Consider the following 6,146-nt stretch of genomic DNA (forward strand, 5'->3'; position numbering starts at 1 on the left):
ATCACACCCATCTCAGGAGCAGCTTAGTCAAACTGCACATCTCAAACTTGAATCGTACTTCAAACCAAAGTGGGTGCCTTTTCTACGGTCGAGATGCAAATTTTGCATTAAATAATCTCTGTTAAAAAATTTTATTTTACAGAAGCAAACAATGCATAGGCTGATTAGGAAAAAAAGTAAAAGAAAAGAACAGCATAGGCTAACACTCAATGTGTGGCGTGTGTTGATTGTACTGGTCATAATACTGATAACAGATGATCTTTGCAAGATTGATACGTTCATCTAAGGAATATAGGATCGTGTAATTATACAAATCCATGAAAAGCTTGTTGGTACTAACAGCTAACAATCATAATGGCAAAGATGGAAACCCCTCAAAAGGCAGAAAGAAGACAAAAGTGGAAGCAAAGGAAAATGAACACCCACCAGCAGTGGGTGAATGCTTCTTGCTTCGGGTCGGGTTAACTCCCGACAAGCTCCAAAATTGGAAAAGCAAATCAGCCACTGCAAGCATACTGTGATGTTAGCAGACTTCTCTGCGTCACCAGTTCGTGAAGATCATTAACTATTTTGAAAACTGCATCCGGACGTGCAAGCTTCAGTGCATTCAGAGACATGGCTTTGAGTTCATCAGACTTCGAACCAAACCATTCAGCAACGATGTTTGCTATCTTCTTCGGTGATTTAGAGAATTTTCCAATCCCATTCTCTATGACATAAGGCACATTACCAGCCTCCTGCACATGCGATAGGATATATTTGTGAATACAAAGTTGGCTCCTGTAATTGGCTGTGTTTCTTGAGCATATGATTGCAGACAATGAGTGAATAGAGAAGGTAAATGTGAAAAAGAAAGAAGCAATTACCTGGCCAGCAATATAACCATTTAGAATTATGGGAAGTCCCCTTATCATGGCTTCTGCAATGGTCCCAGATCCTGCCTATAAACATCAATGTGCCATAGATGATTAGCATTAGCATAATATATTACCCCTACACCTCTAAAACATGGTTTCTCATCCATGATGTATTTTTACCTTTGTAATAACGCAATCACATGCTCCCATGCATTTTTCTATTTTGGTAACAAACCCCAACACCTACGCAGATTTAAAGCAAGCTTACGTCATATCCCACAATCACCAACAGGAAGGAGAGAGAGAGAGAGAGAGAGTCGTAATGTAACAAGAGCTGATGGAATAAAAGATTCCCCTGGTCAAGCAGAATGGTGGCTTATTCATCATAACTCGCAAAAGGCATGTGGAAAGAGACCATCTACATATCTTCAAGGATGTTGAAAAGCATATAATAATCTATCAACAGGAACATCCAGAAAAATGTGAAATGCCCTGTCAAACTTACCCCTATGTGCCCTGTTATCTACAAGGTAGTATATTCTAAAAAGAAAGAAACTGAAATGTGGATGATGCCCTATCCTGGAAACATACCAATGCCACTATTACCAAAAGCTTTTTCTCATGACAGTTCTTTCCTACTCGTTAACTTTATCATCAGAAGCCATGTGAAAAACATCAATATGCAACAGCTGCATATTTACTACTACAATTAGCAGAAAGCACATTGACGTTTTCAATGTGGTTTAAATATTAGAGAACAGATCTGATTAAGGGCTCCCATAAAGCACATTGATGTTTTCGATGTGGCATGAATATTAGAGAACATATTTGATTAAGGGCTCCCACATTTGTTCACTGTGATAATTTTGAGTCCGCCCTAGATCAAGAATGATAATTTAACATCCCTACACATTGATTAGGCTCTTTACAATAGAAAACCTAGGTTAACCTAGACAATGAGGTTTGGATCTGCCTCCGGCACTTCATAAAAACAACTAAAGGTGAGAAGAGACTGAATCAAAACAAACCCACCGTTCTATTATGCTGGAGAAAAAGATAAAAAGGAAAGGAAGGCAAAACAAAGTAAAGTTGCAAAAATGATTAAAACACGTCTAATCCACTTATGCAAACTCAGCAATTAGAAAGAAACGCCAGTTCTACAATTTCCTAAAAAACTTTAAATTCCAAACTACATCTGTTTCACTCATTCCCAGGTTTCTAATTAGGGAGTTTGAGTAATTATTCCTCAAATTTTATGGGAATAGGACAGGATGCCAAATGAATAATTTCCCCCCCTCTTTGGTTTTCAACAGTTATGCTTATTCCGAATTCTGTAGGATGCAGGAGCCCCACTATAGTCTGTCATCAAGTGTGATTTGAATGGTTCTTAAAAGCACCATCCATGGAACTATATCAAGTCTTCACATATCATGTGTGTGTGTGCGAACACATGTGTGCATGTAGGTGAATAAGTCCAATATATAAACATATGGTCATATGCAGATGCAATGTGATGTATATACCAAAAGTCTTGCCGCCAAAAAGTGCATAAAAGCCATTCTCCACGGAGTTATCTTCTGTCAATCAATGGGCATGAAGTACATTGCATACTCTACAAACCAAGGCAATCATATGATATGGGTCAATCTATGTTTGAGCAGCAAAATTGATGTATTTTACTAAAATAGACCACATGTTGGTATACACAAGTATATTAAATCACAACCCAAGAATAAAGGAAGGAGATCATAGAGAGGAAGTAGGTAATACAATTTCTCAGATCCATCACTTTGGATATTGAAATTCATAATAGGGAATCCAGTTTTAAGACCTTACAAACAGAATTAGATATCCCATACTGCATAAATGTACCATAAAGCCCATTGTAACACCAACAATTCATCTGCTTTGCTTTTTCACAGATAAAACTTTAGACCTTCACAAGCGATAGCGCCTCAAAATCATCTGCAACTATAGCTACATGTGTGAATTTAGACAGGCAATCTATTTTTATGCCCAAACAACTCATGATTAAATAGAATTCACCTCATTGAGCATTACTCAATCGTAAGCTCCTTGGATAAAAGATTGAAAGGATAACAAGCATCAAGGCATGCCAAACCTCTGAACATGAACAAATTCCACTCAAAGGTGCACCAGATTATGTTACCCAATGAATATTAAAAGCAATTTCAACAAGGATCCATGTGTTTTGATGAAATATCAAAATAACAAGAATCTTAACATGTAACCCAATAAGTAGCAGGAAAAGAATGTGAATAAAAAAAAATAGCACAATCTTAAGAGGATCTGAAGTCAAAACTTCCAAGCATAATTAGGAATACGAAAAACTAACATGAAGAAAGCAGTTTCAAACTTTCAATTACATATAAGCAAGGAGGGCTGTCTATACCTGAACAGGTATGTTCCACTTAATCGACTGCAGCCTACTCACAAGTTTTTTATTCCTTCCACAGATAATAATAATCTGACCTATTGGCTCTCCAATAGACTCATTATATAATGCATTTGCAAGAGCATGGGCAGTGGCTTCAATGGGCCCCATACCTTCACCTCCCCCCATGAGTAAAACAGCAGGTAGCTGCTCATCCATTCTCAATTCCCTTCTTAGTTCATCTTAAAAGGGAGTGTCAAAAAGATGAGAAAAAACGTAAAAGCGCATAAATTGAAGTTCCATGACAAAGAAGATAACCTTAGTCAAATTAAGACAGAACAACTCAGAATAGATGTAAATGGAACAGAATAAATGAATGGCAAGCAAATGAACAATCTTAAAAAACAACCTTTGGCTGAATAGGCTTAACAAAAGAAGGTCGCACAGGAAGGCCGTACACCCTAATTTGAGAAGCCTGCAGTCTGGCTCTTGAAGCCCTTTTTGCTACCTCTGCAGTTGGGCAATAACATCTAGTTACAAGCTTGTGAAACCTGACTAGAGAAGTGAAATTAGAGGTATTATACTTAATCAACATAAAAATCCCTTCAGCAAATAGATTAAAGAACTATATGATATGAAAGACGTCGACAGAATGCCAAGTGCACAAAAAGGGAGCTATACCATGTAGGATGGCAAGTGCTTAGATCGGTTACAACAGTAGTGAACACTATCCTCTTCAAAAGTCCTTTTGCTCGCAAGATTCGAAGCGGCACGTGCTGCATTAAAGGATGTACACTAATTATGATATCTGGTTGGTACTTCATCAGTCCTTTTGCAACCTCTCTGGAAAAGTGGAAATGCACATTGCTGCACCAATAAATGTTAGAAACATACAGATGTTTACCAATTACTCCAGCTTCCAAAATGATAATGTGTGTGAAACTGAAGCTCTCAGACTCTTTCCTATATCTCAATTCCAATTAGTAGCTCAAAGCCTCAAACTCATCAATAATCTTGAATTGAAAGTTCTAAGTGTAAGAAACTAAGCACTGCAAATTTCCAGCAGGTGATTGTCCCATAAGAGACTCTAATGTAGGGATCAGATCAATATTGAAGGAAAGATTCAACATTCAAACAAACATGCACCTTTATGAGAAAAAAATATATTACAAAGGCCCAAGTATGTAAGGACAATAGATTTCAAATGGATTACTATGCTATGGACAAGATAAACGAAACATATTAAGATGTCTTCGGGTCATTTCACATTCAAATAACATACACGTTCAACAGAATTTGACTTCATATAGAAAAAAAAATCTTGGCATAGATTTGACAAATTTGGAACATGCTGCAAATACTTGGGGATTCCTATCCAGAAAAAAAAGAAAGGGAAAAAAACAACTATGGCCTACAAAACACAAGTCCACAGTTGAAACCATAACCAATCCCAGATATCCCTCATGTCCTATGTTCTCTTTTAATGATATTTGTTAAGCAATTTAATCCACAAAATATATGAATAAATTGAAGGCACTTGTATAATGCACATTCTCCCTTCAGTAGCTTTGACATAGATAAGTTTACCCATGTTCCAATCATATATAAATAGTTAACAGTCGGCGAGCACTCAGCACCAAATACAACTGAAAGCGTGAAACAATATGTTCAACATTCATCCATCAAGAAACAAGAAACCTCACCGAGCTATGAAAGCGGAAGTCGCCCTGAAATGTGGCTGGTGGACCAAGCGCGGAACTGATGCGTAATACGTTATCCTCCAGAGTGCCCCATGTTTCACCAAGAAGCTGTAGCTCCTAGGCAACTGGTTAAAAGGCCAAGGTGTATGATCCGACCACGAATCTGTAACATATACCTGTGCCAAACATCTGTATATAGTACTTAAATGATGAAACCGAGAAACTGCTAAAACCAACTGAATGTTAGATTGCTTCTATCAAAATCAGACCCGATACTGATCACCAAATTCAAGATTGAAGCTGCCTTGATTGCTACCGCAGAAGCTCTGTGTCCACCCCCAGTGTCACTCATCAGAATCAGTATCTTTCTGACATGTTTCTCTTCACTCATCACCTGAACTTCACCACCATTATCTCCGTCAAAACCAATACCACCACCATCACCATTGCCCGACTCCGAGCTGCTCTTCATCGTCCCTCCGACTGGCGAGAACCCGTAAGAGAAACTCTCGCAGTGAAACTTGACAAATCTATTGAACTCACTCCAGGCACCATGGACGCTATCAGGCCCACCATTGCTCAGCCTGAGGGAAGCAACGACCTTGTTGGGCCTCTTCTCTCCAAACTTGGTAATGGAAAAGGTGCTCAAAGCAAGCGAGGAAGCCGAACCGGTTGAACCCAAGTGCCCAAAATCCTTACAAATTGAATGGGTGCTGAGGGCCAGGTACCCAATTCTTGAGAAGAATAGGTCCAAGCAGTTGGAGAGCTCTTGGGTGATTGCTGAAGCTTGCATGATTTGGTTTTTCTTCTTTCCTCTCTATCCCCTCTATGGAGCCTCAACACCAGAGTGTTGAGCTTAATCCATTCGGGATGTCAGTTTCATGCAGAATCATGACATGGGGTTATATTTCTTCCTCAAAATGCGCAGCAGGGTATAATATATACCATAGATAAGTGGAGAGAGAGAGAATCTGGGGAGAAGTTTACAGCCACACGCGCGAGGATTTGTAGATCTCTCTTTTTCCGGATTTTGTTTCATGAAGACTGTTTGTTGGAATGTTAGGGGCTTAAATTGTCCCACTAAACGCTTGTTTCTGGCTAATTGGGTTAGGGAGCAAAAGCCCGACCTTCTTGCTTTATGTGAAACTAAAATGGAGGTCATCTCGCTCGTGGTCGTTTCTAGCATCTGGCAGG

The 6,146-nt window shown here is 38.9% G+C and overlaps 1 pseudogene across 1 annotated transcript; it reads right to left on the reverse strand.

Annotated features, from left to right (window-relative positions):
- Positions 1-203: 203 nt before the first annotated feature.
- LOC149838890 (monogalactosyldiacylglycerol synthase, chloroplastic-like) lies at positions 204-5,807 on the reverse strand (annotated as a pseudogene). Its single transcript, XR_016432218.1, has 8 exons — positions 5,222-5,807; positions 4,956-5,128; positions 3,934-4,095; positions 3,646-3,803; positions 3,271-3,494; positions 1,038-1,100; positions 867-941; positions 204-737 (listed from the first exon to the last, which is right to left on the reverse strand). The product of XR_016432218.1 is annotated as a monogalactosyldiacylglycerol synthase, chloroplastic-like (transcript).
- Between the last annotated feature and the right edge of the window lie 339 nt (positions 5,808-6,146).

The sequence above is a fragment of the Nuphar pumila genome, chromosome 5 (assembly GCF_984573655.1).
Source record: "Nuphar pumila chromosome 5, dmNupPumi1.hap1.1, whole genome shotgun sequence".
NCBI classification, from domain to species: Eukaryota; Viridiplantae; Streptophyta; class Magnoliopsida; order Nymphaeales; family Nymphaeaceae; genus Nuphar; species Nuphar pumila.